The sequence below is a fragment of the Pyrgilauda ruficollis genome, unplaced genomic scaffold (assembly GCF_017590135.1).
Source record: "Pyrgilauda ruficollis isolate IOZ18807 unplaced genomic scaffold, ASM1759013v1 scaffold18, whole genome shotgun sequence".
Taxonomy (NCBI): Eukaryota; Metazoa; Chordata; class Aves; order Passeriformes; family Passeridae; genus Pyrgilauda; species Pyrgilauda ruficollis.
The window spans coordinates 1374991-1397235 of record NW_024516984.1 but is presented as its reverse complement, the minus strand read 5'-3'; the positions used below and the strand labels follow the sequence as shown (position 1 = coordinate 1397235).

General features: G+C 38.6%; 1 protein-coding gene across 5 annotated transcripts in view; it reads right to left on the bottom strand.

Moving 5' to 3' along the window:
- The window catches only part of RUNX1T1 (RUNX1 partner transcriptional co-repressor 1), a 113904-nt gene that overhangs the window by 51855 nt on the left and 39804 nt on the right, over window positions 1-22245 (bottom strand). The window lies entirely within an intron of this gene.

Below are 22245 nucleotides of genomic sequence, written 5' to 3'. Positions count from 1 at the left end.
TTTTTCTCAACATCTTTTTGAATGACACTACCTTAAGTTGGTTTTTTTAAATCATCCAAGCCCATATGTTTCATTTATTAAGAATGGGCAAAACACAGCAAAATATACCAGCTGAAGGCAAAATTAAGGCTTTCTCACTCATGCCAGGAGTTTAGCAAGCCATCTTGAAAAAAAGATGAGCACAATGATGTTTAGCTTCTAATGGGAATAAGTGAAATTCTTCAGTTCCTTCTTTAGGGAGTTGGGGCTATTTACTTATACACAGCCCAGCAGAAGCCTTCCTGAGCCAGACAAAACTATTCTGTAAAGCAAGTAAGTGTCGCTGCTAATGGGCAAGCACATAAGTCTGTGGTTTTAAGTCAAAACATGTCACATTCTATAAATTCTGTCGCTTCACTTTGTGACACAATTCCTTGCTCTTACTAACAACATACAAACTTCAATGAAATAATCGTATCTGAAATTTGCTCTGAGAGACAAGAACAGAAATTCAATGCAATGCACACATTTAACAAACAACAGGTATGTTTAAAAGAGCCTCAAAACATTTAATTATCAGAAAATTTAAATACAAGAAAGTTTAAAAAAATAAAAAAGGAAGGGGAGAGGGAAAAGGAAAAATCAAAACAGCCCCCACACCCCCAAAAATTAACAACACATAGCAGATACCAATCTTTCTCTGTCTGAAATTGAAGAAACTGAGGAAGTAAGTAGTAAGTCCCAGAAGTGCAGCACGTCAGGTAGTTCAACTATAAAAGCCATCTTCAACCTTTGTTGAAATGCCTATAGGCAATGTTTCAGCTCTCAGGGAAAGGGAGTAATTTCATATAAAATTTAGAGACAAGTTTGGGGAAGATGAGCAGCGAAACATCCCCAGAATAGGATGAGGGGAATAGAGATACAATTTTATAGGATCTGTAGTGTTGATCTAAGGTTGGTAAACCTCAGCTGTGGAGGGAAGAGTAACCACAATGATTACCTTAAAAATTAAGGTTGTTACACAGATAAGTAAGGTATGATTTGCAAATCAAGCAACAGTAAATTATTACATGCTGGAAAACAAAAACGGGTTTCTAAACAAGTTCTGTACATATTTCCTTTCTGTATCAGTATAACTAAAACAGTTAAATCTCTATCTTCAGTAAGCCATTAATTTACTATAAAGAACTATGAAAACTCATCTTGAAATGTTAATTGCTTCCTTAATAGCTGCATTCATCTTGCACTCACCTCAACCAACCTCAGCAACAAGGGAATAAATAGCTTTCAGCTCATGTTGCAACAGAGGGAAAGAGGCACAGCAGTGAGCCCAAGCCCTCCTAAATAAAGGCAAATATTTCTCCCATGCCAAGAAAGGAGAGAGAAAGGGAGGCTTGCCAGAGCTGGTGGGGAGATAACAGTGGGAACTGCTGGTCCATCTGGTTTTCATTCTGCTAACACTCACATTGAACTGTTAAGGAAGGCAGTCCAGGTACGCAGATTTGAAGCATGTGGGAGCGCAGACACAGGCACAGAGATGGAGGTGGGTGGAAGAAGGAGTGAGAGAAATCGAGCTCCTCTAACAGACTGCTGCTCGCTGCAAGCAGGCACAGCCTGTATCCTCCAATTCAGCTGGTGATAACTAAAGCGATCCTGAGCTGTAACCAACCGCACGGCTCCTGCTCCCTCCCTTCCCTTCACTGCATTTCAAAGTTCAGGTTTGATCAGAAACGCGCTCAGATTAGAGGGGGGAGACTTCCCCACAAAGCTGGCAATGTTTTGCTACTTAAACCGAACATGGTAGTGGGAAATAGTGTGTTGGTTTTGCCCTCGAATTTCAGGTTGCCACTCTATCATGATCCCAATGGTTTTTGCTACCTCCAACAGTCTGCCACCCAGTCTGCAGACTGCTGAACTTATTCAGACCCCTGTACCTCTCATCTAAATCTAATAACATTAGGTTTGATTTTCCCAATTACCTTTCTTTGGACCTCTTAGACATAAACACAAACATGCTTTACATACCACTTACCTTTTTGTTACCTCTCCCTTTCCCTTGCAAACCCTACCTTCCCTAAACCCTACTCTCCTACTATATGATCACAGGCAGGCAAATTTCCCTCTGACTCTTGGTAAATTCCCTAGTCCTGCCTTCTTTAAGGAGATATTAAGGCTCTTTCCAAGCACACCCCAGAACATCTCTTGCCAGAGTACAAGATTATTTTGTCAGAACAGAGATTCTCCATGGGGGCAGGGGAAAAGGGCTTTTGAAGAAGTACAATGCAAAATACAAAGCTCTTCCACATGCTTGGAAGACACCATCACACCACCCAGGAGAACAGCCTTTACAACTCTCTATTCCACCCTCTTTAATAACAAAACCCCTGTGGGAGCCATTCTGCTCTTACTGCTACTGTTTTACCTGTTCCTTACCTTTTCCTACAGCTCCCTGAACTCTGAGGGAGTGATGGGACTGGGAGCACCTGTCTACAGCATCCACCACTGTCCCACCACCCACAGCACCAGAGAACCTCAGCAGCTCTAAGACAGATCACTCAGGGGATGAAGTGGTGAGCCACAAATCAGAGACGCCACTGATAAAAGCCTTAACAGTTCTGGGGATCTGATCTTCCTAAAGCTTTTGGTATCTGACACTTAGCCTGTAACTCCAGCTTCTACAAATCATTATTTATTTTTTAATTAATAAAAACAATAAGCCTAACAAGCAACAATTTTTACTGTAATGGCTGACAAATAGCCTGATGATATGAAAGCCAGACATAATGGTATTTAAGTCATATTCATAAGCCAATTTCTTCAAGACACGGTATTTCAAGAGGCTTTTAATGTATGAACATTTTTCATACAAACTCTCAGTGGATATTCTGCTATTCATACATTCAGAGGTAATGAGGATTTGGTAGGGGAAGAAAGAATCCCACAAGAGGAAAAACTATGATTTTTAACATATCAAAAACTGCCTGGGTAAGATTTCACATACATGTGCTCCTGTTTTACGATACAGAGACGTATACATTGAATTTCACCTGAAATCAGAAGAACTTCCACCATGTCTTAAAATAGCTCAATTTCTTGAATTCAAAAACATGTTTATGCTCTTGAGTCAAACCAAACTCCCCACTTGCAAAGCTAGTTCTGGCTATCTTTTTCTTCAGATGGACCTTGACATTCAAACAATAATCCTGAATTAGGAAGGACACACCAGAAAGTTTCATATAGGCAGCATCCCACAGCATCCTATTTAAAACCATAGCCTGTACATACAGAGGGAGTAAATTCTTTCAGGTGCAACAATTTCTTCCACTGAATCCCTTTAAACAATGACAGACCTGTGCTCCTTAGCCCAGTTCAGATCAAATGGGACTGAAACCAGAGGTCCTCCAAACTGGAAGGAAAAGGAGACATCTGCAACTCATTCTGTAGTGTTCACTGCAATCAGTTCAGGATGGAGAAAGATGGTGAAATAATGGTCTAGTCCTAATCCATACACACAACCCTCTGGAGCAGCAAGAGACTTAGAATAAATTCAGAAAACATGTTTCAAGTATGCAGAGATCTATTGCATTTGCTTTGGATTATATTTTTTATTTAAAAACAAACCCAAGCAAAACATTTTGAAATACACATTCTTGAATCTCCTTTACAGCATAGAGTGAAGAACTGTGATTTAACGACAGAAGTATTTTGCTTCATTTAAAATTAAAGAATGTTGTAAAACCAACTTTAAATTATGATATTTCTTCTGGAACTATACTGTTCTTGTTCATTCAGATTTTTATGAGAGAGGGTTTTTTATCACTATATTTACCTGAATAGGTAAATATAGTTAGGTGAATACTGATATTTACTGTAAGCACAGCCAGCTTCTGAACCAAATAAGGAAGAGACAAAGCATGCAGGAGCTGGGGCAGAGATGTGCCTGCATTCAAACTGATTTACTTTACTTCCTGTCCTCAACAAGATTTAGTCCATTTTTAAAACAAGGCGGTCTTTCATAAATGGCAACATTTCGGCTCACATGGCACACTTCCAAGTCTAACGCATCAAGGAAAGCTGATGTATGGAACAAAATATGGAATATATAAATACTTTACTGATACCATTTCAATAGCCAATTCAATGTCAAGCATTTCTAGGAGCGGTGTGTTTTCAATTTCCTTTTTTAAATGAAAAAAAATTGTGGTATAATACGCTGTGGCATTTATTTTACTTTTAGTTAGTGCAAACAGTTCCAGATGTACACTCAGGCATGAAAGATTCTTAAAAGATGCTTTATATTGATTGTACAGTACTTTCTACTTTGGTGCCAACATTTAAAAAATAAAAATAAAACTTGCTAAATTAAAAGAGTCCATTGTCTTGTTTCCTTTAAACTCACAAAAAGAGCAAGCCCCACATATGACACAAGGGATTAGAACCTGCCTCCACCACCCAAGTTACAGGAACCGAGATCTAAATCTGAAGGATTTACTACTGATGGTTTCTTAGACACATTGGACTAATTTTCATTATTTTGAGAGAGGTGGAAGGGAATTTGCAAGCAGGTAACCACAGACTGTGAGTCACAGTGGTGATGAACCTGAAGTCAGACAACCACAAGTCCAACCTAGGAGGACAAATTCCATAGTTCCTCCATCCATTATGCTATCATGTTGCAGCCAGGAAGAACTTCTCCTTCAGATGTGGCCAAGCCACACAGCACCATCAGAAATAGGCAGTGTTTGTGGAGACCCACAACTCCCGAGCCTCAAACCTTCTGCTGCACTGAGCAGGACAGTATTACAAGGTTGCCTTGGTTGAAAAGAACTCATTTGAGAATGCATGGTATAAGCCTGACATATCTGGTAAGCCCCACTCACTCCATGCACTGAACCCCTGGGGAAGGCTGCAAGTCATACCATGCAGCAATAAAACATGACATATGAACAACACCGATGCAGAACCTCTCCCTGCCAAGTATGCCTGGGATTTGTTTGAGACTGGTACAGTCTTCATTCCATTCATCTCTCGGCCCTTTTGACTTCTTCTTGATAAATAAATAAGGACCTAAACACAATGAATGTTGTTGTTCTATACACAATGATCACAAACAGGCATAATACATACATAACTTTCTCTCAGCACCAGATGCAGTCATGTTATTGTCCTAGAAAGGAAACACCACTGGGCTTCCAGTTCCCCAGTAGAGAACTTTTACTTCCAGGTGATTTGCAGGATGAAGTATCAGAGATCAGCTCAGACTCTGTCTTTTGTCACAGAACATTACCTCTGCAAGATTTATTCACAAGGAATCATAATCTATGTGAAGTGACTGATGGATATGAACAGCAAAGTTTTCAGATGACATAACATTTCAATGCTTCTTTAGCATGCTGGGTATGAAGCTCACATATTGAAGATGACCCTTTTGCAAGAGCAATATCACAATTTTGCTGCAGTCTTATCTTCATTCTTCTTTGCTCAGATAGTTGAACAATTCATATCACCAGCTATTCTTCAGAATAAATGAAATCACATTCAATTTATCCACTTATGCTCATTTAATATGCAACAGCTAGAAGAAATTCTGTATCCTGGGAGTTCACTGAAGTTATCTGAGGCCAAGTTATAAGAGTTTTCTTCAGCTGTGCTAAAATAAGCCTTGAGCATAATACAATCTCCTCTGTCTCCCAAAAGCTGAAAGGGATTTTTGTGCTACTGTCTCCCAGTTTTGGTAGAGCTTGTGGATGACATAAAGCAGGTAAATAGCGAAAATGCTTTATTGTCATGTTCTTTGTCCACAGTGGTACCTTGACTGGTCCTAACAATCATGACAATGAACCACAAATGCAGAAGCATTCTCATTGATTTCAGTTCTCTATGGTGAGAGGTTCTGACTGGCAAAAAAACTTGGTCACACACTCATGGCTTAGCAGCTGAAGGCCAGATAATTACACATATTATAAAATAAGTAATGCATGAGTTCAATCTCAGAATTAAGACAAAAATGTCGCGGCTTGCTTTGCTTGGCCATATTATTTTTTCCTGAAAGAAATAAACTTGCCTTACCTTTTTAAAGAGGGGGGGGAAATAGAAAAATAAACTTTTCCCTCTCACTTAACAATTTGACATGTTTTGACAGTTTCAAAACTATCATAAATTCACTTTCAGTTATTTAATAAAAACTGGCTCATGTCAGAATTGCACCTTTTTTTAAATGCCTCTTTTCTCCTTCACCCTTTCTGGCTTTGCAAATTTTACCATGCATAATTGCTTGGATGCAGGAATGCAGGGAAGAAGAACACATCCTAAATCTAGATCTGCTATCATCATAAAGGTTTATGAAATACTTAGTGAGAACAGACAAGCAAAATGAGGGCAAACTGTGGCAGCTGCCCTGAGTTTCCATAAACCCCCGGAAAATAAAGTCTACAAGTTGCTTTTCATGGATGAATACACAACACTTGGCCTCTAAAGAAGCTGAAGACAATGTGGATTTCTTTTAAATATCCCACCAAACATCATGAAAATTCTTCTATATATGAACTAATACAGTTAATAAGCAACAGTCCCATAATCAGTACTGAAATACTATTTTCCCATTTACATTGTTTCCTAGATATTTTATTTTTGTTGACAAGCTATCCAACTAAGAACTGTGTGTTTTGAGTGGTTCTCCTGTGTTTCACATCACGGGAAGTATTACTGCTATTCCAAACCCAGCTCACTGAACACTGAGGCTCAAGTGAAGTGACAGTGGCACTCTCTGCCTCTGGCATGAAGAACTGAGGAACAGCCAGAGCAAGCACTGGCCAAACTCACTCACCCCAGCCTCCCTGACAAGCTACAGAGGTGACCACCTCTCTACATTAGCAATCAATTCCTTTACTTGTATAGAGGAAATCTTCAGCATGCTTTCAGTACTTTCTGTACTGAAAGTATTTTCAGGAGTACTCTCCCAAAGGCTCCCTGACCACTAACTCATTTCCTTTCTGCATCATTCCTGGAAGGTCTACCCTTGTCAACACTAGTTGACAAACTACAGATGAAGGCAGACTGATATCTAAGAAATACAAATGTCATCAGAATCTAATTGGCATTGTTTGCATGCTCTTATATATGCCACCATACACAACACAGATCCTTCCCACCAGAAGTAAGATTTTTCTCTCACAACATTAACTGAAATTTCATAACTTGGTCTCCAGAAGTATATTTATGGTTTTAATCCAAAGTTTGCCTTGTCCTAAATTAACAGTAAATAACAGAACCATGGAAAGACTTGGGTTGGAAAGGAACCTTCAAGATCATCCCCTTCCAGGCCCCCTCGCATCAACAGGGACACCTTTCACTAAACCAGGTTGCTCAGGGCCTCATCCAACCTGGCCTTGAACACTTCCAAGGATAAGGCACCCACAGATTCCCTGGACAACCTGTTCCAGTGCCTTATCATCCTCATAGTAAAGAACTTTTCCTTAATAACCAGTCTAAACATACTCTCAGTTTGAAATCAGTTTGTTAGACAATGCTAGAAGTCTGAAGCAAAGTAATTATAAACTTCTTTATTTTTAATGCAGTTATACAAAGTGTAAAGGATAGCTGTACTCATTTTAGAAAGGTCCTAAGAGAACACTGATACCACATTTCATTACATTTAGCTGGAACTGAAGTCTCCAATATAGACTACACAAACTAATCTAAAGCAACTTATTTAAATTCAGGAAAGTTTAGGCAATAAACTCCTCTGCTAAAAAGCAAAAGAAGTTGCTACAGCTGCACTTTTAAGAGACATTGCTTATATTTGTATAACATGCCAGAAGTCCTTTAGGCTCAGAAAGAATCAAATATGGGTGTAGGAGCTGATATTTTCCATGGTTATACATTTGAAAAGATGACACAGGGATTACCAAGAAGGTTAATGGATATAGTTTTGGCTTTGCTTGATTCTAAAATGTGGCATTTGTCATGGACAAGTCAAGATCCTGTAAGGTGTAGAGTGGTGGTGGCCAGCCTGAGACAGGCTGCTCCCCCCTACCTTGTGGATCAAGGACCCAAATCCCTGCTCAACCAGACTGTACCATTTTACCCACGCAAAAACCCAGTTCCTCCAAGCGATATTTCAGTGAAGTGAAATAAGTCTGTTCCATTAGACTAGATGTGCAGGTCTGGGGAGCAAGACCATATCCATAATACTGAAAGCAGAGGCAGCCAAGCTCCCTCTGTACCAAGTATCAGAACAGTCTGAGGAAGTCTGCTTATTCCTGCCATCTAACACAGACAGCTAAATTAGCAGACTAAATGTCCCATATAATCACTAAAGACTTAGAGTCTCTAATTTTTTAATCTCTGTAGCTGCTAAATCAGGCATAAACATTCCCATATAGATCTAGGTTCTTTGCCTCCTGAGAACCAGAAGCATTCAGACTGTCTCACAGTGAGGCTGCTGTACACAGCAATTGGAGGTCCTCAGTGACCAGGCATAATAACTCCTTGGCTTCTATTCAGCCACTCAAGACAGGTATCAATCCACCAACGAAAATACATAATGAAGCATATTTCCCCCCAGAAACTGGCACTGTAAGCTACTGCCAGTACCAGCAAAAGTGGAATTATAGGCTTTCCCCATCTAGGTATTATACACTGACAATCTTCAATAGTGCAATTTATTATACTCATCAGTACTTCGGGATTTATAGAAATACACACTCTGGAAGATTATCATTTCATATCACCAGATGATGCAATTAAAGGTATCCTTTATTTACATGACTCACTGTCTAGACAGAGTGCGAGAAAATACCCACTATTAGTTACAAGTCAGCTCCTCCTCAGTGCCACATGTCACACCAAATGTCTTTTATTTGGGCACTGGATTACACCTTAATAAATCAGTGGAGAGGTGAGAAGGGGGAAAGAGAGACTCAAAAACTTCACAAGAAATGAAGATTCAAATGTCTTCTTAAATAAGATAATACTACTTATTGACAAATAAGCTCCCAAGTAAGAAAATACTACCATTAGCAAACCCAAAACTGTGTTTTGAATCATCTGGCCTAACACATCACATGCACTCTTAAAAGTGATGTGAAATAGCATAAGCATATAAAGGAAGAAGGAAAGGAAGGAATTTGTGTATGTCATTTAAGACTAACAAGTATAAAACCAGATTAAATCTCTTTCTGAAGCCAGCAAATTCACACAAAATCATATGGCACAGAAATCTCTGGTGATCTCACCCAGAAAGAGAGATGCTGGGTTAGCCTTGCAGGCAGACTCCAGCTCCAGAACCACTCAGAAATATGTGTTTAACTATAGACACTGAAAACAGCTGTAGGTAAACTAATGAGACCACTCACAGGGTATACAATTACACGCAACATTTCTAGACCTTAAAGCATCACAGCAGTCTTAGTCTTGCACAATAAAGCTTAAACTTCCTTCTTTTGAAGCATCTTCCCTATGTTTTGAATTTTAAATAGCAGACCCCAGCTGAAGTCTGAATTGAAAGAAAAATCTGCAATTATTACAGAATCCACAGAAAATATACACAAATTCTTAAAACAATTTCAGGTTTCATAGCATTGCCATGATTGATGACAGTTGTACAATACATACTTCATTTCAAGCCCAGCAGATTCGAATTAAATGTTTAGGATTTTTTTTCCCTCAACAAATATATCTAAAAGGTTTTTATATTTATGGAACAACATTTTCATCAAGCTACCTAAACCTATTACTCCAATATGGCAATACTGATCTTTGTGCATTAGTGCTGCTTCTATGGCTTTCTTCTGTACGCGTAGATATGTGCATACCCGTGCATGCATGTGCACACGCTTGTACACATATGTGACCAAGTTTTACTTATTTGCTTTTGTGTATAAAAATATTTACTGTGATTATTTATTTTTTTAAACATTCAAATTCAGAAAACTGTAAGAGGGAAAGAGCCTTCAATGGCACTGAAGGGAATGTTAAATGGAGGGGAAACTTCAGGGCGAGAAGTTAGACACGAAGGAGAAGCCGCTCAATGATACGAATGCAAGCAAAATATTGACAAAGTAAGGGAGTCTGATGCATTTGAACTCTGAATGTTCAATGTGGATGTGCTTAACCCTTTCTGATATGGTTACATTCTCTTGTATATTAAAAAAATCTTATGAAATGTAGCTTTAACTTTCTCTGTGCTATGGAAACACCCTACATTTGGCCTTGGTCGTACTTGGGCATATACATTTTGTGTCCCTGAGAGGTGGGTTAACCAGAAGAGAGGCCATTTTTATGAGAAAAAGCAGACTATTCCCAGCAGGACAGAAACCCTGCGGAGGGGCAGAGGAGCTGCGGGAGCAGCGGGCACCGCCGGGAACGGCCACGGGCGAGTGGGACCACTAGAGGGAGCCGGCATTGTGCCGCGGCACTGGGAAAAACCCCTGCCCGCAGAGAATACTCAAAATAAATGGCAAGCTGCTCAGAAAGCCAAAGGGACACGCTTTAAGAACAGTTCTTCCCAATATCTTCAGCCACGTGATGTAAAGGAGAGCCTATGATACTCTGTGTGTGTGTGCACGTCAGTATGTACTATTCTGTGCCCACAGTACCAACAGAATATTAAGTAATTGTCCCTAAAATTCAGCCATATTAATTTCATTCTCAAAAGATCAACTGGACAGCCCTGGCTGCAACACAACACCTATTTCAGTGCGTCCTATTGTCGCCTCTCACTCCAGTGAAACAAGAGTTTCCAACTACACCTTCCCTCCCCCCCTTTCCCCTGCTTGGCTGATAGCTTTCTATGTGAAACATTCCAAAAGTGGAATTGCAGAAGACAATAAGCAGTGTCATGCCTGCAACTCACACTGTATCTAGTCATAAAACCTGGATTGTGCACACACAACTACAGCCACGTGACAGTGGCAAAATTTAACACCATTTCTCTTTCGCACCAAAACACAAAGAACCAAACAAAACCTGGTATCTCCCTCACACTTACAATCAGTCAGAGAGATCAAAAGGCAAGCAGGGAAGAAGTAAAGGATTGCATAGATCTTTATAAACATCCTTTCAGCACCACATACGTGCTAAGAAAGCTAAATCCCAAGGGCAGAAACAATTCAAAAGTACAGAGAGATAGTGACTGCACTGGCATCCCCTGTGAAAACATATTTCTTTCTTCTTGGAACATAAGACGTAAAGCACATCAGTACTTTTCTGGTGAGCTCTAAACTGCTTGGATATGAAGACATGAAGGACTGCTGAACTGCAACAACTATCTATGGCAAACTCTAAAATTATGAAAGGGAAATTAAAAAATGGGGAAATGGGTGCACCTGGATGAAATACTAAACAGTTAACAAGAATAACTGCCCCCAAATGAGTTCCTAGCCATTATCTTTTCCATAATTATTGCAAGTACCTTCAGTAACTGTGCATACAAATGACCCATTAGAAACTTAACAGGTCATTTCCAAAGGTGATTATGAGCCCTGACTTACAAAGCTACTTGGGTTTTCACACAATTCTGTTCAGTGCCAACAATCTGCACAAAATTAAAATAAAATGTGTTTCCAAAACACCAAGTGGAAATAAACTTTCAGAAACTAAAAGAAGGTGTGAGGTGGTGAACACCAATTAATCAAATGCATCTTCATAAATGAAATCTTTAAAAATTTGCTTTTGTCTGTGCTCTGATGTCAGGAGAATGGAAAGGAGGCAGCAATCATACGTTAGAGCCCTTACAATGCCCCATACTACAATAAATAATGATGAATGTAACTGTGAAAAGTCTAAGGCTAGGCAGGAGAGATAAAAATCATAGTAGGCTATCAGAGTGGACATCTGCTGTAGAACACAGTATGGAGAGCAGAAACGTGGCAGTAGATAAAGATGAACCCAAATGAACTTCTTAAAACAACAGGATGCTCTTCACCTCAGCGGTCCTTCTTGGCCCTGTTTCTTAGCTGTGCTATTGCAACAAATGAACAAGCAATGGGTCTGGTTTAGAAAATATTAGAAAACTATTCAGAAGCACCACTTAAGGAGAGTAATAAAGAACAGGAGTAGAGATGTACAGCTTCCTCAGTTGCTGAGGTTGTTAAAGAAACAGCAGGAGACACAAAAACAGATCCTGGGACTCCTACTGTGAGTGGCTTGGGCAGGTTGTAAAGAAATTAACTGAGCAAAACCAGAATAGATTCACTTAAAATGTGCAGGGGAAAAAAGGTAAGAGGAAGCATCCCAAGCTACATTAACCATAAGAAACAAAAGGCATGATCAGTTTTCATTCATATCAAACAAATAAGAAAACAAAACTATAAAAGACTATGATCTTAACTGAAACTGAACAAAGATATTGACAACTAACAAATATTGACCTAGCTTATGCTTAAATCTGTCTCAACAACAAGGAAAAAATGGCCAAGGAGTATCCAAGTAAACTCGGACAAAAAACCCCCTTGATTCTGGAATCATATATGTGATTTTTTTAAAGTAAGTATTGCAATAGAAAATGGGACTGTGATACTGCTTGTTCTTCTCTCACTTTCTCTTCTAATACAAAGAGAGAAGAGGTAAAACAAACACATTGAGTTACTATTACATTGTCAGGCCTGGGCTCTCAGGAGTCTCTCAACAGACCTTTCCTTTTCTCCAGAAATCCCAAACCCTTGCAAGAACGGGTACAAGAAGGTGTATGGCCTCATTTATTCTGCAGGGAATCAGCAGCCTTCTGTCTATTGCTTCTGTCTAATATTTAAAACAATCTATCTTTGTCTTTTCCTTTTTCTAAACCATCTCAAATGTAGGCTTTAAACACATGCTTTACATCATGTTATGTCATACTGGAACAAACAGCTCCTCGAAAGGCTGAACTTCTATTTGTGATTATTTATCTAAAAGCTGTGTTTTCTTTTAAACTGTATATATTTTGTTGGACTGCATCTACTGACAACTAAATTCCCAAGCCTTCAACCTGCCATCTCAAAGAAGCAGATTCGAAAGAGTCCAAGAAGAGTTTACTGTCAGTCTGTAATGAGAGTAAAATTATAAATCTCTTTACCAAAAGCCAGCTGCCTCATTCTTAACTCTGATCCCCCCTTTTCTTTTGCATTCTAGCTAGCATACAGCTGCAATAAATGTGGCTTTTCTCACAAGCCATGCAGATGTTAACAGTTCTGTAGGACATCAAGAAACATTTCAAGAATCTTGTAAGTGCTGACTAAACTTGCTTGAATAACCCACTCTATCTCCTCCACATTCCTATTCAGTAACATTAGTCTTCCTGAATATATTAAGGGGGGAAAAAAAATTACCATTTAAGCTAAGGCTTTAACGTCTAGGTCTAAATGCACTATCAGTAAACAAGGAATGTTCTTAAGCCATCAGACAACAGATATTCAGATAGTAAAGGAAATGGAGTCAATTTATTCTTTGCCACAATGAGTAATGCATTTTTTGTTTCTTATCTATACAAGAGTAGTAAAATGAATGTCTGAAAATATATATTTATAAAAGTCATGGCTGTATGTATTTGAAAGTATGGATCAGAACTAAAGCAAGATCTTTTCTTTTCTAGTAGTGAAATGGATTAATACTAAATTAGAGTGAAGGAGTTCAAAGTGCTACCTAGTACATTTTTATTAAAGTTATATTAGCATGACAGTCATATGCATTAAAGATTAACCTAAAGCCTCAAACCACAGTCAGCAGCAGCAAGAGTCCAGCTGTGCAGGTAGAGGACTAGATACAAAATGCATTAATTAAGTGGGTTTATAATAGAGATGCTGTTTTCATATTCTTTCCCTCTTCAAGCAGTGTGCTGGGGTAGAGCTAGTTTTCTTCTTAGCAGCTAATGTAGGGCTGTGTTTTGGATTTATGCTGGAAACAGTGTTGGTAACACAGGAATGTTTTAGCTAAGGCTGAGTGGGGCTTACAGAGAGTCAGGTTTTTCTGCTTCTCACCCCTCCCAGCAGCGATGCACAAGGAGTTGGGAAGGGGACACAGCTGGGACAGCTGACCCCAACTGACCCAAGAGACATCCCACACCATGTGATGTCATGCTTAGCAATAAAACTGGGAGGAAGGTTGGCTGGGAGGCTGCTGCTTGGGGACTGGCTGGGTATCAGTCACTTGGTGGTGAGCAATTGTATCAGTTGACTTTCTTGGGTTTTTCTCTTTATTTGCTATTTTACCTTTTATTAAATTTATCACTATTATTATTGCTATTATTATCATTACAATTATTATTACTATTCTATTTCAATTATTAAACTGTTCTTATCTCAACCAACACCTATTCTCACTTTTACTCCTTCAATTCTCTTTCCCTTGTCCTGCTGGTGGGGTGTAAGCAAGCAGCTCTGTGGGACTTGGTTGCCAGTTGGGGTTAAACTACAACAAGCAGCAAGTTTAGTCTCCTTTTTGGGGTAGGACCTTCAAAACACGTGAAGCAGTTTAGAAGCTCAGTCATCAACAAAGACAGTAAGACTCACACTCAGGTATTACTCCAGACATTTGAAAATCCCATATCAAATACCCTACCCTGTGTGTAAACTTCACACTTTGAAAACCCACTGGAAGGAGGGCTGCAGAGCGATTCACAGCACTGAGCCATAAAGAGATCACAATCTTTGACAAGTTCAGAAACAAAATGTGCAGTCAAGAGTGTCTATGGTGGAGTTTTGAGATTGTCTCCAGTCAAGTGTCAATCTCAGCAGAGTTTCAAAGAGAACAGGGTAGGGAGAAATAAAACGAACATATCAGTACATTTCCTGCAAGGAATCGATAAAAAGACCTCACTCCTACAAAGGCTTACATACCTGCTCAACTTCAGATACTTATCCTATTATGTAGCACACTTGAAGTGAAAATCAACTCTTTGAAGATATGGGGCACAAATATTTTACCATGAAATGTGGGATTTGGGTATTGTTTGTTCTTTGATTTAGTAATACAGGAAATCTGAATATAAAGCAGAATTGCAATGTGCTATTTTCTAAATGCTTCACGACACTGTTTTTAGAGTAATTTCATCAAAATGTCATTAAAAAGACATTTAAGCATTTTGAGATAAGCAAAAAGACAATAGACTACAACCTTAAAAAGAAGTCAATGTAATATTAACAGAAGCTCTGTAATTAGCTAGTCCAAAAACCTCAAGCCGTCTTCAGGCTTCCCCAAACAAAACAAATTGGAAGGAGAAAGCAGGAAGAAAAGAACTAAAAAGAGAAAAATAAAGAAAGAGGAAAGAAAAGCCACATGAGCCAGAATCCCTCACTGCTGTTATTTCTCCACAAGCGGAAATGCTCCGTTCAGTCATGGCTTAGGAGGCATAAACATCATTGAAATTCAAAAGCAGCTCTGAGAAAGAGGACGCCTCAATTGGTATGCAAGTGGTGTTTTCTCGCCCTGAATACATTATGAACTTGCAGCATGCTAATATGCCATGCTATCATAAGCACCAGATGGAACAGTAGGCAGTGTATGTCCCATCAAACCTCAGGAAGATGTATTAATGTTCCTGCTCTTTTTTTTTCTTCCCCTCCCCCTTCCCTACTACCACCCCTCAGCTGTGTCCCCAGACTGGCACATTTCGTAGCATCAGTCACCTGCTCCCGAAGCACAGTTCTCCAGGGTTGCCTCATCTTCACCAGGTGGTGCCAAGCATCTTTTCAATCTTTTTTATCGCAGAAGGTAAAGGCCACAAGATGTGTCAGGCTGTGCTTACTGAAGGGTACCGAGTACAAAAGATAACATCATGAGATAAATGATAGATGAGAAAGACTTTGGGTTTAAAGCTAGCACAATAGTTTTAAATTATGTATAAACGGCACAGCACAAATTTTCCCCTCAGTACTATTGGTGAATGAAGAATTGGGGAACAGCAGCAAAGGGAATGGTTTTCCAAGTAATCAAATAAAGCAGAGGAAACTGGATTAAAGATCTTTGAACTGGATTCCTTTTTTCACCACACTGGAAATTTTTTCACAAAAGATGCACACAGTTCAACAGCCATTTATAGGGTAGGGGCAGGCTTTAATTTTAAATCAGAGTAAGAAAATGGCACACAGGCAAATTAGCTTACAGGATTTTGATTTTTAAAAATATATATTATTCTAATGATATTCCTTGGCTTTTGTGACTAACAAATTGCTTAAAGCTGTATGTCTGAAAGACATGGGAGAATTTTAATACTGCTTCACATCATTTATTAATTCAGTCTCAAGCAGGTTTTATATTACTAAAGAGAAATGTGATCTAGTGTTCTCTATGAAAATATGTGCATAGGCATACAAAATGAAAGCACATATTTTCTGGTATCACCTGAACTTCTCTTATCTATTCATAGAAATAAACTTCCTATTGAAATATATGGTTTGCAAGAAATTTTTTTTCCTTTTCCTGTTACTGTGCTATTCAGAATGCAAAACAAGACCCTCAAGACTGAAAATTAAGAGCCTGTGAATTCAAAACACAAGTAAGAAAGACCAGAGATGGCTGAAGAAACGCAAATCAGCTTTAAGCATTTAAAGTTTGAATGTTCAAGTATTTTTAAACAGGTTTGTTTTTCAGAGAGAAATTACATCAGTAAACATTTTGCCGTTTTCTGATATTTTAGAAACCACCTGCTGATTTGCAACAGCTCTCACTATACATGTAAATTTATTATTTTCCTAACAACATTAGCCTTCTCATAAATACAGTCTAATTCTACAAGATGCTGAGTATTCACAACTCACATGAACTTTTCTGGGGATTAACATTGCTCAAAACCTTTTAAGAGCTACATACAGGAGTTATCTGTTGCATGTATTAGAAGTATTTTCCAACTATTAAAGGTCTGGTTGACAGGGATTTCTGACCACATATCCAATCCTAACTAAAACAAAAAAATAATTACCTTTTTCATTCAAACAAAACATGTTATTACTGTTATTCAGAAATAGCAGGTATTATTCTAGCTATTCTAGCTATCTATTAAGTCCAGAAAGTGTTATTACTGTTATTCAGAAATAGCAGGTATTATTCTAGCATCTATTAAGTCCAGAAAGGCTTTAACTTAAAGATTGAGTCAGAAATCTGATCAATTTTTTTCTTATTTCTTTTCCTACAGAATATTGGGGGACTTGTTTTATTTTTTAATATATAGCCTTTAAGGGTAATTTGCTAAACTATGATTTGCAATGTGCAAATAAGTCTATTTAAGTCCATTATCCTGTGTTATAAAGTAATTTCTGACACCTTAACAGCACTCAATTTAATTACAACACACTGAAACAGTAGAGCTGACTCCCAGAGGAACCAGTTTGGATCAGAAGATGATGATGTATGCTAGCTGCTGATCAGCTTTCAGCATCAGATCCACCATCAGCTGTTTTCAAGAACAATATCAGAACATCTGCATCATCATAGTATTTTGTGCTGAAAAGCCCTCCAAAAGCTAGCAATTGCATGCAACAATGTGCTCATACCCACACCTGTAAGCAGACATATTTAAAACCCAGCAGCTTTACTGTAATGACTAAAAGAGATCAAACAAAAAAAAAAAAACACAACAAAAAAAAATCCAATCAAACCAAAACAAACAAAAAAAGAAGAAGAAAAAACACCAAACAAAAACCCCCAAAACAAATTAAAAAAACACAAAGAATCCCTTTTGATTCTGATTCAGTAAGCATCAATTTCTGCACCAGAATCCCCATTGGGTAATTCATCAAGGCATCTATTCTGTATCTAGTGTGGCAAGACAGAGAAAACACAGCCTCCAAAAAGAAAAACACTTGTGACAAAGCTATTAAGCATTCCTGGTGATTAAGCAATGGACACTCATTATTTCAAGACTGTCTTGACCCAATGCCTCAGACAAAACCACGCGATCATATCTGCTGCTGTCAGGATGAAATCAAGGCATGATGATTTTCTGTAATCCTTCAGGAAAATGCAAGTTACTCAGCAGCTTCCACAAAGCTCTTCCTGAGAGAATATAGAAGTTAACTAAGGAAAGAGTACATAATTTCTCTTGTGGCTCTACAGAGAGATGCAGGTCGATACCTTAAATTTAGGTAGTATTTTTACCTTTGGAGCTTTTACAGACTCAAAAGCAGTTTGAAGAAAAACCTTTAAGGCAGCATAAATGAAAGGATTCTGCTTCTGCTGGTGTCTGAAGATTAAATAACATTACTTGCCTTGCTCAAAATGAAAGGAATTGGAAATTACTACTCTACCGATTGATATGTCACAGGAAGAAAACTAGCTGTTGAGCTGGCAAGCAACCATGCAAATTAAACCCAAAATGTGGTTCTGTCTATGTAGAGGAGTCTGAAGAGGGCAAAGAAAGGCTGTAACACTGGCTTTCCAGGCAGAAACTTGCTATACATGCTCTGTAGACTCTACTTTCATACCAGTCTCAAAGTTTCATGCAGATTCATCTCTTGTGCAGCAGACTCACTTTATAAATGTAGAAAACCCATACATGTTTGCTTTTACAACCAAGAATAATGTAAAGAGATGCAAGTAAATTAACAAAACAACATAAGCATTGTTCAAAATACCTGAAAAATTTAACATGAGAAACACAGATCGTGTTCTCAAAGCAGCCACCATCTCACTTCTCCATTTTCAAGGGGACAATGAAGTGTTCACATTGGCTAATAGGAATTCAGAAAAGAAAGATGCAACTCTTTACTGCACAGATCCCCTTTAAAAATTGCAAAGGACTTTGCTTTTATTTCTGAAGATTCAATGCAGTCAAATGCTGAGCTTAGTATAAAATAATAATCAAATATTTATTTTAATGAAGTAATTTACATTACTTCTAAGATCTAAATTGGATGAGATTGACAGAAGCTCTTTCCCTTTTAGGACCCTAAAGTTAGGAGATCCTACAGTGCCACAGAAGGATGAACTCAATGTGGAGCCCTAGAATTCTAGAAACTTAGTTGTCCTCCTCCCGTCAGTGGAAAAATGAAAATTAAAAACGCCAATCCCAAGAGGCAGTGAACTCTGTTGCAAACAAGTTTCCAAGAAGAAAACTGATGACTTTCAAAGCTATTAAATGACAGTGCCATCTGACCTTGATGGATATCTAATTACACCCATTCTTTTACAAACATAACCACAATTGCTTTAATGAACATCTTTCCACTTTCTTTACTGTGTTACAAGGTCCCTGTGTTTCACTCAGGATTTCCCTTCCTAAACTGACAGAAATCCCAATACTTTCTAAAACAGAATGTGATTATTGCATATCCTTGTTTTTAAAAGACCATTTTTGTACACTGCAGTGTTTATAGTCTAAAGTGTCCAAAATAGTGTATCTAGTACAGTTCCAGGCAAAAAAAGTAGTAACAGCAACACTGTCACAGAAAATGACCTCTTCTAAATTCCAGTTAGACAAACTTTCTCCTAAAGAGAATACAAATAAGTGTGTGCAAATCTAGCAGATATAATTACGCAATCAACAATTATGTGGTGAAATGGACTGGAAAAATAAAATTAAAACAATAAATGTTAATTTGTATTTGCTAACCATGGAAGATGTGGCTGGTGCTCTGCAAGGCGCAAAATTCCTTTTAAAAAAAGAGGCTCTTAAAAATTCAAGGAATGATATGAGGAAGTCACATTTAGGAAAGTCTATCTAGATGGCATTCATTTGGATTATAAAACAGCTACAATGAAAATTCAAGGCTGTGTACACATGCTTATTGCTCTGGCTTAAAAGGGCCACCAGAATATATTTGGAATGCACAGTTTGGAAGCAAGAAACAAATTATGGCTGCATTTTCCTATGATGCGAGTGCACACATTTTCCAAACTGTAATCTTGTGGCAGGAAGAGTATTTGAGTCATGTGTGCTTGCATGACTCACAAAATACATATTAAGGAGAGATCTGAAAGAAGGAAGGGGAAAGGTCCTGTATCCCTAACTGGGAGATTACTCCTTTAGCAGGATGTGGTTTCAAACAGGAGGACAGTAAGACATTGAACCTAGCATTGCTAGAAGAATCAGAGAGACGGGGAACTACAAGAATCTGCACTGGACATATACAGGAAAGCTCCCAAGGCTTGGAGAAGAGGATTATAAGCATATAAAGAAAATTCCAGTAAAGCATTACAACTGATAGAGTACCAAGTAAAATTTTAGATATGCTTTCCAAATGACTTACTTAAAACAGAGTAGTGCCTTAAATCCCAGAAAAGATGTATTGATAAGCTAGAAAGGGCAATGGACTTTGAATGGTAAAACATGTTCCTGCTTCTTGAATAATTTCTTACTTCACTGCAGTTAATTAAACATATGCAAATGCCACTTACTCAAATCTCAGCAACCCCCATTTTTAAACAAAGAATGGATATTGTCCTGAACCTATGGCAGATCTGCCCAAATTTGCAGTACGCTAGAAGGGTTACCAAAATACATTTTTCTTCCTTAATCCTCAGCTTCTCCTCCAGGAGGTGATCAATATCAATTCCTCTCACTCTTCTATTTCCACATTTCTTTTTGTCTTCGTCAGCTCAGTATTGTCAAAATGCAAAAACCACAGCAGAGCTTACACTCTACTTCTAAAGAGATGTCCATAAGGAATGAGAACCATATGAGCAGTACTCTTAATTACTATGTCTTCTGCTGATGGTATTTCCTTTTGAACTTCAGAAAGATTTGCTGTCACCTTTGACTTACACTTTGTGCCTATTTAAAAGTACAGTTATGTTGCAGGCATAGCTCCAGAATATTTATCCACACGAGTAGCTAAATATGGGGCTGGATAATTTTAATAAATTCAGATGCATGGGTCCTACCAGGTAGTTTTTCCTCATGAAAATTCCACTAGATTTCCACTAGATCCCAAGAGCAAGAAGAAGCAGAAATAAATCTACAGCTCATTATGCAACATCATGAAAAAGCTCAAGTAAGGCTCTAGCTTCATGCCATAAGAATTTGAGAAGAAGACTTTTAGAATTTGGATGAGTTCAGTGTCTCTTCTTTAAACCAGCTGCAGGAACATTACTAACAGGTGGTGTGCTGCAGCACAGGGACAAAACTAAGAGGTCTGTGAACCTTCAGCTGAAGCGTCTCCTCTCAAATCCCAAGGTCTCCAGCAACTTGTTGTCTCAAGCTGTTCTGCAGTTAAAGCTCACAATGAGGCTCTTGCTCCGCACTCTGCCTACAACAAGATTGAGACAGTCTATGCCCTTCTGTCTTAAAGCACGTGAAGTTTAGATCAAGTTGCCAAAGGTTTGTCCAATACAGGATCTTCAATAAGGAAAACATCACTACCTCTGTGAAAAAACAGTTTTAATATCTGACCATCATTATGGTGAAGAATTTTTTTGCTGGTATCTACTTGGGTTTTATCATGGTCTATTACTCGTGCCTTTTACCTCTCGTCTTTACCACTATGCACCTTGAGAAAAATTAGGTTTCATCCATCTTCTCTACACCCTCCCATGAGGCAGCTGTAGACAGCTGATGACAAAAAGATTATATAAAGTTAATTATATTTAACTAGCAACTGCCTGCAGCTCACCAACAGGAAAATTCTTGCCTTTCAAGGGCCTCAATAACTTGGAGATGTGGAATCCACAGCATTACTCTCTCCTCCAGAAAAGTTGTCCATATCCTCACCTTCACAAGACTGGCAAGTAGAAATGGTTTGTATAAGACACAGCTAGGTGAGATGGAAGAGTGAGCTTTGAAAATTTTTTGCAAGATTTTGGAGTGGAAGCCTCACTCTAGAAGTGAAACACACAAATTCAAATCCTCCTTATGCTTGCTCACACTCAGGTCTGGAACATATTCCTTTAGCAGTGGGGAAAGATACTGCCCAATAGCAGTTTATGGGAGTAATCTCCAGTGCTCTTGTCCTACCCAAGAACTGACCAAGAAACATATTAAGAGGGAACATGGCTCAAGATCAACAGCAGCAAGGGGAAAGCAGCTCCTGCACTGGTCCTGCTTTTCATCTGGTGACTTTCATGTACATGAGGCAGAAAGAACAAATGTTCATCACAAAAATGCAACTCGGTGCAGAGATGGCTGAGCTGCTGGAGAGCTGAGCCAGTGAATACAGACAGAATGGTACAACGTGGCAAGGACTTCAGCTTCACAGAGGAACTGCGTGAACAGGGAGTTAGCATAGCAGGATATTGAAAGAAATAAGCCTTGCCAAGTGGGCCAATATGGCTAGACTGTGTCTGTGTGTAAGTGAAAATCCAAGCACTGCTGTGCCCTATGTTTTTCCCAATTTAATTTCTACTTGCCTTAGCATTGCT